This window comes from Myxine glutinosa, chromosome 12 (genome assembly GCF_964187855.1).
Source record: "Myxine glutinosa chromosome 12, kmMyxGlut1.1, whole genome shotgun sequence".
NCBI classification, from domain to species: Eukaryota; Metazoa; Chordata; class Myxini; order Myxiniformes; family Myxinidae; genus Myxine; species Myxine glutinosa.
Window position 1 is genome coordinate 29,934,552 of NC_136272.1, and position 12,283 is coordinate 29,946,834.

Here is a 12,283-nt window from a genome sequence, read left to right on the forward strand (position 1 = left end):
TGAGCTTCTCTTCGCGTGACGTCATGAGCAACCGGCGACGAACCCCACTGCACGTGCATTGCATTGTCCGAGCACCTGTGGGTCAGGGTACAACCTCGAACCTCATCTAAGGGTCGATCAACACCTGCACGGGCAGTGTTGGGGGGTCGACCTCGGGTTTTAAATGGGTCTCGCAATAATATTTGGGTTTAAATGGCTTCACGTTAAGCCGGCTGTCCTGTCTACCGGCATTAGCTGGTGGACGTGAAAGATCATTTAGTGTCCTTCGCGAAGAGTAGGCGAGTTCTCGCCGGCACAGTCGACATGTTGTACAAATTCAAACCCGAGCAAGAACGGCACTCGGTGCAGAGCATACCTCCGCCAGGTTGACCAGTTTACGTTTTGTATCCACTGGATTGGCCGGATCTGGATTCGTACCTGAAACAACATCCAATTGGCTTCTTCTTGTCACCTAACCAACTGTTCCAGCAAGTTTTGTCTGAATCCGTCCACAACCGTTTTGAGCTGTTTACAAAGAGACAGACAGGTGAGAAACACATGACCTCGTCCACCTTCGGTGTCCATAACCGGCTCCAAACGAACATCAGGCCTGGCCAGCCGGTTCGTGAAAGACTTGGGCCAAACAAGTTCCCCTGCCGACCCCACGAGAATATGGGAATTTGAGCCTTAGGATTTCCTTGGGTTTAACCCCAAAGCCACACGGGATTGAGTAAAATCGATCGCTCAAACCTCGGGTCACATCGCTAAAACATTGCACCTTTAGGTTTAAATCAAACGCAGTACCTACCCGCAGGTGGGTCTTTGGTGCAGAGCACGAGGGGTTTAAGTCAAACTGAATGGTAAAATGGGGGAACAAGAGACACTTTGTGTCCGCAAATCCAGCCAGAGCCGAAGGCGAGTCAGACACGAGATGTCTATCTATCACCAGGAGTGCTGGGTCAGGTGGGAGAATCAGAGCCTGACCTTTTGCTATGTGAGCGTGGAGCGGAGGGGGCGGGGTCTTGATGGGGAGGGGAGGGGCGGGGCGATGACAGTGCTAGCCTGACCTTTTACTATGTGAGCGTGGAGCGGAGGGGGCGGAGACTTGATGGGGAGGGGCGGGGCGATGACCGTGCTAACCTGACCCTTTGCCAAGTGAGCACGGAGCGAGGGGGCGGGGACTTGATGGGGAGGGGCGGGGCGATGACCGTGCTAACCTGACCCTTTGCCAAGTGAGCACGGAGCGAGGGGGCGGGGACTTGATGGGGAGGGGCGGGGCGATGACCGTGCTAACCTGACCTTTTGCCAAGTGAGCACGGAGCGGAGGGGGCGATGACCGTGCTAACCTGACCTTTTGCCAAGTGAGCACGGAGCGGAGGGGGCGATGACCGTGCTAACCTGACCTTTTGCCAAGTGAGCACGGAGGGGGCGGGGTTGATGAACGTGCTGACATCATTATCCTCTCGCTGAACAGGATCGGCCTGGTCGAGGGGGCGGTGTAATGAAGGTACCGGTGACGTTAGGCTTTGTACAGAGAGATTGCTTTGAACGTTAGTCCTGCCGTGGGAATAACATTAAGATCCGGCAGGTGGAAGATCTCTGTCTCTCTCCTCGAGCTTCGCCAAGGCCAGGACACCGCTGACTGCCGCACAGGTATACAGGTGAGGGCATCGTGACGATTTCATGGACATCCGGCTCAACGGTCCTTGAGGAATGATGTGGAAACTAGCGCAACGGAACGGATAAACAGCAGGGCAGGATATTCGACGTAGTGTCGATTCCATGTCAGTCGTGACGTATTCTGTTATGTGCTGCGTACCTGGAGACGTGCTTTAAGCACCGGACCTATTTCGATTAAAGCGATGACGTCGGAGTAAACAGGTATGTAATTGAGCGTTCCTCCTATAAAGCTCATGCTCTCTAACCGTTGTGCGCCGTCCCACGTGGGTGTGCCTCGGTGCACCTGCGTGGCCTCGTGACCGCGCTCGCGATGCCCGTCAAGCAAATCGAACCGGATACCTGGGCGTGCGGCGAAACGTTCAAACGGGGCCACCACCTTTTTGGCGAATAAATCCGTGGGAACGTTCATGCGTGCACTGCCGACGGGACGGCCGGCTTTACGTGCTTTGGTAGAACGGCGTGCTCCGTGATGCGCCGCCCTCTGCTGCTATCGAGGTGACTTAAGTGCGCGTAGGACAGCCGGCTTAATATCCCCCTGAGTGCCAGGGATGACATTTTAATCTTGATGCCTTGATCGGATTCCTCGAGAGATCGAATCCATGGGAATCGGTGGTTGGGAAAGTGTTCCAGGTGCGATGTTCGTGTCTATGTGACGCTCTATGTGACGTAGGTCCAGCACCGGCACTTTGAGCCGAATGGAACTATTTGTCCTTGTTTTTCATTTTCCTTTCTGTACATTGATTTAAATACTGATCGAGGAGTTCGAAGGTAGAATTTGATGCGAATTGCGTCATTGGAGATACCTCCGCCCACGTTAGACGTCAACCTAGTACGTTTGATCTCAATTAAAGGTCACACGAAAAAATGTACCTTGAGAGAGAGAGAATGTGCGAGGGAGAAGAGAGACAACATCAGATGCTTCAAACTCAAGTTGTGGTCTGAAAAATAATTTTCAAAGGGCAAAATGACCTTTGACCTGTTCAGTATAAATTTGAGTCGGTTCATCCACATATTACGTACAGTCCATACCTGTGTTAAGTATGCTTGAAATCTCTTGAGTGGTTCATAAGTTATTGCAGAAACAGATTTTCATTTGAAAGATGCTTGACCCTTGACCTTTGACCTTTTGAATCTAAAATCTAATGAGTTGCTCTTTGTATTGCAGTTCATAGTTGTGCCAAGTTTGGTAAAAATCCCTTCGGGCGGTAACGAAAATCTGCCGCTTTGAGATAAAGGTCACATGACCTTTGACCCCAAATTCTAAAATGTTCATCTTTGTGTCACAATACACCTTTGTACCAAGTTTGGTTAAAAAAAAAAGAAAATCCCTTCAGGCGGTTCACATATTATCGCAGTAACTTCTTCATCAGACACCGGACAGACGGATGGACAACCTGAAAACCTAATGCCTTCGGCAGCGGGAACATGGGAAAATCAATGGACTTTAACGTGAATTGCAACGACATTATTAGATGTCATATGTGGGGTTAAGACCCGTGTTCCCAGGGTTTCAGATGGGAACACTCACATGCCAACCCAGGTTCATCCTATTAAAAAATAATTGTCCTTTTTACATTTTTAAACTCTTTAAAAATTCATTTAAAATGGTAACATAATGAGATGCAAGTCTGGATAAAGGGAAAAAGAAGAATCGATCTGGCAGTGACGAGATAACAGAATAGTGAGTTGTGTGCAGCACCAGGTAGAGCAATTCAGGTTCACACGTCATCACACCTGTACAAACAGGGTACAGTTTGTTTATTGAAAAAAAAAAAACCCACAGAGCATCACAGAGTATTGTACATCCCAGAGTATTGTACATCCCAGAGTATTGTACATCCCAGAGTATTGTACATCCCAGAGTATTGTACATCCCAGAGTATTGTACATCCCAGAGTATTGTACATCCCAGAGTATTGTACATCCCAGAGTATTGTACATCACAGAGTATTGTACATCACAGAGTATTGTACATCACAGAGTATTGTACATCACAGAGTATTGTGCATCCCAGAGTATTGTGCATCCCAGAGTATTGTGCATCCCAGAGTATTGTGCATCCCAGAGTATTGTGCATCCCAGAGTATTGTGCATCCCAGAGTATTGTACATCCCAGAGTATTGTACATCCCAGAGTATTGTACATCCCAGAGTATTGTACATCCCAGAGTATTGTACATCCCAGAGTATTGTACATCCCAGAGTATTGTGCATCCCAGAGTATTGTACATCCCAGAGTATTGTACATCCCAGAGTATTGTACATCCCAGAGTATTGTACATCCCAGAGTATTGTACATCCCAGAGTATTGTACATCCCAGAGTATTGTACATCCCAGAGTATTGTACATCCCAGAGTATTGTACATCCCAGAGTATTGTACATCCCAGAGTATTGTACATCCCAGAGTATTGTACATCCCAGAGTATTGTACATCCCAGAGTATTGTACATCCCAGAGTATTGTACATCCCAGAGTATTGTAATTGCCATTGTTCTGCAGTTCTGGCCTGTTTACTGTTCCCTTCTAAGCACGTCGTTCATCATATGATGCTGGAATTTTACATTCAAAATTTCTATACTGTGTCAATTTGTTCATTCTTACTCATGTCCTTGTGATACATTCATCTACAAGCACATTATCCTCCCCTGATGTGCATGCTCGTCCCAAGCTGCTGCACGAACCTCTCTGAATTGTCTGCACTTGGACCTACTTGAGATCTGACTCAACAATGGAGATATTTATACTGTTCATGTATATATATATATATACATATTCTATACATAGTCGATGGAGCAATTTAGACTTGTAATGTATGGATTTAGACTCCCTAATAAGAGCTAGTACACTGAACAGATCAGGAAATAACAGGATGCAAAAGGAGTAGGTAGTAAAGAGGGGGAAACACCAACAGCAGAGTTTAAGGCCAAGATAGTGGGAGACTTGGACAAACGATGGATGTGGGGAGGAATGGGGACAGGAGTGGATGCATCGGGTGGACAAGATGGACACAGAAGGAAATTCCCAGGCGGAAAAGCTGGAATTTTGGAAGGAGGGACTGGGTTGGTGGGGGGTGGAGGAGGTGGTTAACGAAGGCAAAAGATCATGGTTTTGGATGATGGATTTTAACATCTTTAAAATTTATTTAATCTTATTTTTTGGAATATTTTAATTTTTTTTTTCGGATAAATTCGTCGTTGTCTGTGCAGTTCTTTGGTGTGAGTGGACATATGTTTGGTGTGCAGGTGTTTCACCTGCTTAGGCTCATCTATCATGAAGGCAGCAAATCTACCGTCTCCGTACTCCGTCCAGCAGCAGCACCTCCATACAGAACGTCGAACGTAGTCGGCCGTGAGCACTCAGGAGTTGTTCATATTATGATAGTTGTCGTGCAGAAAGTCCTCCCAGGATCGTGCACAGGTAGCACACTATGAACCGTCGGATTCGTGCTTCGCAGGTAGGCCATTGCATTCCAAAGAGGGCCGTTGTGTCTTTCCCAAGATCCCAAGGTGTTTTTTGGTGAGAGTAAGTGAGTGGTTTATCTCCTCTTTGGGCAAAGCACCTACCCCTGCCTTTAGATCACCTTCACCTTTTTCTGCATCTGCTGGTAAATTCTACACCTTGTGACACATTAAACTCTTTTTAACTCCAGGAGGAGGGGGGGGGCTATTCTCAAATCCAGTGGAGCCAATGTAGAGAAGGTTGAGTCTGGATTCCATGCCTGACCCATCACAGACCCCCAAAGGTAGACAACCACTGACCGGGACAGAACTTACAAATCAAAGGCACTGCGTAACGCATCGTTTCGGTACCTGCTTGCCTCCCAAGTACAGTGGAGCAGACTTGTTATTTTTTTATAGTTTTATCTCCAAGATATCATTCTTCCCGTATCATCCGTGCACTATGTACGCTTGCTGTTCTTCGTTGCGCGTTCTTTCTCAAGGACGTGACAAAATGTTGCTCCTCTCTAACGGTTCCTCTTCCTCCGAGTCCCTCTTCGCACATGTTTCATGGATCATGATGTGTTTTGGATGTATATGTCATAGACAAATCATGAAGGAGGTGTCGTGACCTGTGCAGGAAGATTGTTGTGCTTGACGGGGAACGGTTGTCCCAAGTTCCAAGGTAAAGCAGCAGGAATTCCTCAAGGCTGCGTCCTTGGCCCGACCATTTTCTGTTGCTTCATCATTCACCTCCCCCACCACCAACATAAGGCCAGGTGTGGGGCTGTTTTACTAATCCGTGTTCAGCACCTATCACACGCAGGATGTTTCATCCACCTCATGCAGCAAGACTCTGATAACATTCAGGGTTATGGAATGACAAGTGGCAAGTTGGTTACCTTGCAAAATCTTCCATCGTCGATGTCCTGGTGGCCACCATTGACGAGAAGAAGATAAATCGACAGTGTGGTTACTATGAGCCGAACAGAAGGTGTGCACTTTGAGAAGAGTTGCCCTGCACCACCTACAATGCTCATGCCAGGAGTGTGATGCAATAGTCACTTAATGCGGAGCATCCAAAAGAACACTTGATCCAAGGCGGAAACTCGCATAATGACAGCACAATCTTCAATCGACAACTGTTGTGTTCAGTGATCGGTGGCTGCGATATGGACGACATTTACAGGGTGTGGTCCAGATCCTCACCTTCCCCATTGTAGCAACTCCTCCCAACCTCATGACCCGAACCATCGAGGACCACGAGAGTGGGAATAACACCACCTCCAAGTTGCACTTCACGGAGACCAAAAAAGTTTACAATCAATCATGGAGACCCCCACCCCCCCCCCCCCCCACACAAAGGTAGACTATCACGGAGACACCCCCCCCCCCACAAAGGTAGACTATCACGGAGACCCCCCCCAAAGGTAGACTATCACAGAGACCCCCCCCAAAGGTAGACTATCACGGAGCCCCCCCCAAAGGTAGACTATCACGGAGCCCCCCCAAAGGTAGACTATCACGGAGACCCCCCCTCCCCAAAGGTAGACTATCACGGAGACCCCCCCCCCAAAGGTAGACTATCACGGAGACCCGCTCCCCAAAGGTAGACTATCACGGAGACCCCCCCCCAAAGGTAGACTATCACGGAGACCCGCCCCCCCCAAAGGCAGACTATCACGGAGACCCCCCCCCCACAAAGGTAGACTATCACGGAGACCCCCCCAAAGGTAGACTATCACGGAGACCCCCTCCCCAAAGGTAGACTATCACGGAGACCCCCCCCCAAAGGTAGACTATCACGGAGACCCCCCCCAAGGCAGACTGTCACGGAGACCCCCCCCCAAAGGTCAGACTATCACGGAGACGCCCCCCCCCCCAAAGGCAGACAATCATGGGGACCCCCCCCCCAAAGGGAGACTATCACGGAGACCCCCCCTCCCCAAGGTAGACTATGATGGAGACCCCCCCCCCACCCCCAAAGGTGGACGACCACGGACCCCCCCCCCCACAAAGGTGGACGATCACGGAGACCCCCCACAAAGGTTTACCATCACGGAGACCCCCCACAAAGTTTGACCATCACGGAGACCCCCCACAAAGGTGGACCATCACGAAGACCCCCCACAAAGGTGGACCATCACGGAGACCCCCCACAAAGGTGGACCATCACGGAGACCCCCCACAAAGGTGGACCATCATGGAGACCCCCCACAAAGGTGGACGATCACGGAGACCCCCCACAAAGGTGGACGATCACGGAGACCCCTCACAAAGGTGGACGATTACGGAGACCCCCCACAAAGGTGGACGATCACGGGGACCCCCCACAAAGGTGGACGATCACGGAGACTCCCCACAAAGGTGGACGATCACGGAGATCCCCCACAAAGGTGGACGATCACGGAGACCCCCCACAAAGGTGGACGATCACGGAGACCCCCCACAAAGGTGGACGATCACGGAGACCCCCCACAAAGGTGGACGATCACGGAGACCCCCCACAAAGGTGGACGATCACGGAGACCCCCACAAAGGTGCACGATCACGGAGACCCCCCACAAAGGTGGACGATCACGGAGACCCCCCACAAAGGTGGACGATCACGGAGACCCCCCACAAAGGTGGACGATCACGGAGACCCCCCACAAAGGTGGACGATCACGGAGACCCCCCACAAAGGTGGACGATCACGGAGACCCCCCACAAAGGTGGACGATCACGGAGACCCCCCACAAAGGTGGACGATCACGGAGACCCCCCACAAAGGTGGACGATCACGGAGACCCCCCACAAAGGTGGACGATCACGGAGACCCCCCACAAAGGTGGACGATCACGGAGACCCCCCACAAAGGTGGACGATCACGGAGACCCCCCACAAAGGTGGACGATCACGGAGACCCTCCCAAGGCAAGGTGTAGGCGTCTGAAGATAATTTAATGGGAAATTGTCTGAAGCTGAATTTACTGTTTGAAAAGCGTCTTTACCTCAAGATATAAAGCAAAAAATTCGATTCTAATCAGATTTATTCTCAGTGAGATTTTCACGTTTCCAAAAATACAGTTGTCGGGTTTTGGTCTTTTTTTATTCATTTATATTCTCAGGTGGATCTCACAAGGTCAATTTTAGCGAAATAATTGGCAGGTACCGAGAAGCCCCTGGGGACCTGCGATACCCATTTGTATTTACGCGAGCACCGAATGTATCCATAGCAACCATGTAGTTTTGAGATGACGAGCCTAAAGCTTAGAGATAAACTATGCGAGTTATTTATTATTAATATTTTTGCTTTTGCTCATGCGATAATACGATGCGATGCCCAAAGGGAACAGTGTCTTTTTTAACGAGTTACACATCCAAAAAAAAAAGAACTTACTTCTCGCACATTCATGAGGAAGATATGCAGTTTGAACTCTTCTGTTACTGGGTGTTTGTTTCTGATCTGTGGGGAATATAATGGAATTATGTGTGTTTGTGTGTGTGTGTACGTATCTACTATATAAGAGAGCCGTTGGTCTGTCTGTGTGTCGCCATTTGTCCCAGAGATGGCTGAACGGATCTTCGTCAAACGTTCAGCGGTTCATCAGTGAGTACCTGGGGGTGTTTTAGCCAAAAAATGTATTTTTTTTTTGAAAAAAAAAAGTTCGTTTTTTGGGATTAAAAAAAAATCGCTGTGTCGTGCCTCAGCCTTTTTGATTAATGACAGTTATATATAAGTACACATTCACATAAATAAATACAAAACAATCAACAGACATTTGAACACAAATAATACAACAATTCCGGAAGCGGTCGAAGTTGGTAGTAAGGCTTCTTCCTGAACGTCATCGTACTTAGAAACGTGATGAACGGCATACTCAGCAGCATATATTCAACGAAAAGGTAAAATGATGATTTGACATTTGTGATGGATTCTGATTTGATTGTAATTGTTTTTCCATAATATTGTTGCGGTTCTCTACGCCGGCCTTCTTCCCCTTATCAAGGGGGGATTAATCCCCTTGTCTTTACTGGGCCTGGCGGAACCGAGACTTATTACGTCCCTCCCGGACACACGCGGCGTAGGGTTTCAGGACTACCTTTCGCTCGTACCTAAGTCCCTGCGCTGCCCTGGGAGCGAGGAAACAAGCCTCGCACGAACCACGTGTGATGTGAGTACGCCGAGCGGATTGCGTACACGTGGTCCGCGCAGTCTTAACTAGTGGAACCCGATTGGAGCGATCTTATTCGTGCCATGCTTAGTCAATTGAGGAAACCACAGGAACGATCGAATCAGAAATAAAAAAACAAGGGTTTAATTATTCCCACACGTATATACAGTTCAAGGATGAAGAGACACAGAGCAATCCTTAGGCAGTATTAACTTATCCCCGGGACAACAGACCCATCTCACACTCACACAGGGGATTGCAGATGGGCAGGTGTTCCATAACGCGTCCAGAGATGGTCCTCGTCCAGCTCTCCATGGTCCCCGGCACGTCCCGTGAAGATGGTGGCAGGCGAAGACAGGGACTCGTAGCGCGTCTCTCGAACAAAGCAGATGTTGGGGCGGAATGGTAGAGGGCGGACTTTAGCGTGGCTGGCGGTTACCCAGCCTTGTTCACTCGCGTGTCTCAAATGCGCTATTCGTTCATAAGCGCGTCTGGCTGCGCCCGCGTATATGTAGCGACCAACTCCTCTTCTTCAATACACTTGGTGTTGGTTAGCGCGCGCGTTCTCGTGCAATGGTCAAGTTCATCAGGCAGCAGTCCTTTACAACGCGAGTCCTTTTATCTCTCTCTCGCAGCAAGTCAAGTCCTCTGGTGTAAGTCCTCTTGGCTCTCCGATGCAAGTCCTCTTATCTCTCTCTCTCCTCTGCGAATCCTGTCGTTATTAGTGTTCCACGCGCTCGTCCTCTTAGCCCTCCGATGCAAGTCCTTTTATCTCTCTCTCTCCTCTGCGAGTCCTGTCGTTATTAGTGTTCCACGCGCTGGTCCTTTATTTCTCTCTCTCTCTCTCGCAGCAAAGTCCTCTGGTGTAAGTCCTCTTATCTCTCTCTCTCCTCTGCGAGTCCTGTCGAGGGCTTTTGCGCAGCGGTTCTTATAGATATGCCCCCCGAACCTTCTGGAACTCACCAGACTCTTCTCACCATGCCCTCTGACGCCATGCCGCCGCCACCACCTCTGAGCTCTGTTTGGCGGCTCTTGCTTACCGTCATCGCTTCTGCCGCTCTGCCTCGACTCCGCCCCGATCCTCCTCTGCCTGCCTCGTGTTGCCTCGTGTTAACTCGCCCAATATGAACCAACGTTAACGCAAAAGGTATTGAGGCTACGGACGTAGGATGATCGGTGGCAGTAGGGCCTATTTTCCTGGCTCCTACTCAATGCAGAATTAACACTGGAAGGGAACTAAGCTCACAAATACTAAGACATAACTATACTATTGCGAGGCTACATGTTGCTTGTGTGACTAACTATGGGGGACAGACTTTAACCTTTATGAAACTCACTTGACAGACTCAAAACCGCAACAATATTTATCCTCATTTCAAATACTAGGGCATTGCCCGTACTATATCTATATCTAAAATTATATCCCCCCCCCTCTATTTACATGAAATGGTTTGGTCCAAAGCGAACGGCTTGCGAGTACGGTGACAATCCCCCCCCTCTATTTACATGCAATGGTTTGGTCCAAAGCGAACGGCTTCCGGAGTTTGGTAAAGAAATCGCCATCGCGTGCACAAACGCGCAGGAAAGCGAATGAATCGCAAATTCGGTTTTATTAGTTTTAAAACATAGTTTAACGCCAACATAGTTTGCAAACGTGAAATAAATGAATACGCTCTCAAATGTGCCATCCGAGGCAGAGTGTGTCCTCCACGTTCGGCACACGCGATCGTTCGCTGCTCTCTGATTGGTTGAATCGTTTTTTGGACATAGCTCGGTAAGTAATTGTCCGATTAATATGAAACCTTGAAAAGGCACATCCTCGGGTCCCCAGCAATATACCTGGCAAGTTAAAAGTATATCGGACCCGTGGTTGTCGAGAAACAGCGGTCACAGACAAACAGACGTACAAACGTACAAACGTACAGACAGATTACTGGAATTATAGATAGATGTTAATGTTTCTTATTCGTTTGAGCAACGCCGGGTACTCCAGCTATAAACACTTTTATACTTTACTCGGGGCACAAATACAACTTTGGCTGGGGGGGGTAACATAGGCTATGTGGCCGCGGCCTCATGCGGGGGTGTGGGGGACCAGGAGAGGGGCGTCAATTCTCTATGTAAATGTGTACCGTGTAGCGCCACCTGGTGATGGTGGTAGAAGGTATTACAATTTCCTATTTTACCTGGGCAACACTGAGGTTAAAGCACTCTTTGCACGGGTAAATTTTTCCTCCTTCCCTTCCCCGCTCCCCAAAAGCGGAGGAGCCCGTCGAAGCCACCCCCCCTAAAATATGTATATGTAGTATATCTCATTCGTACTGAGACCTGAACACAGGACAACTCCCCCTCCCTCCCCTATTCTCTCTCTCTCCCCTCTCTCCACCAATCATCTCCCCTGTCCCTCCCCTCTCTACTCCAATCATCTCCCCACCCCCCTGTCCCTCCACTCCCCTGTCCCTCCACTCCCCTGTCTCTCCCCTCTCTCCACCACTTATCTCCCCCCTCCCCATCCACTCCTCTGGCCCTTTCTCACTCTCCTCTCTTCACTGCTCCCCTCGCACTCCCCTGTCTCGCCCACTCCTTTCCCTCCCCCTCCCCCACTCTCCCTCCCCTCCCCCACTCTCCCTCCCCTCCCCCACTCTCCCTCCCCTCCCCCTCCCCCACTCTCCCTCCCCTCCCCCTCCCCCACTCTCCCTCTCCCCACTCCCCACTCTCCCCACTCCCCACTCTCCCTCTCCCCACTCCCCACTCTCCCCACTCCCCACTCCCCACTCTCCCCACTCCCCACTCTCCCTCTCCCCACTCTCCCTCTCCCCACTCCCCACTCTCCCCACTCCCCACTCCCCACTCTCCCCACTCCCCACTCTCCCTCTCCCCACTCCCCACTCTCCCCACTCCCCACTCTCCCTCTCCCCACTCCCCACTCTCCCTCTCCCCACTCCCCACTCTCCCTCTCCCCACTCCCCACTCTCCCTCTCCCCACTCCGTCTCTTCCCTACTCCCAGTTTATCCCCCACTCCCCGCTCC

General features: G+C 50.0%; 1 protein-coding gene across 4 annotated transcripts in view; it reads left to right on the forward strand.

Annotated features, from left to right (window-relative positions):
* Positions 1–1,464: 1,464 nt before the first annotated feature.
* Positions 1,465–12,283, forward strand: part of LOC137438012 (uncharacterized) — a 68,319-nt gene continuing 57,500 nt past the window's right edge. The window contains exons 1-2 of one of the 4 annotated variants that reach the window (XM_068132859.2): positions 2,344–2,690; positions 4,903–5,077. The gene's annotated coding sequence lies outside the window, so the exon portion shown is untranslated. Of the gene's footprint in view, positions 1,641–2,343; positions 2,691–4,902; positions 5,078–12,283 lie in introns of those variants that run through there. The other 3 variants (XM_068132857.2, XM_068132858.2, XM_068132861.2) reach the window with 3 other exon arrangements.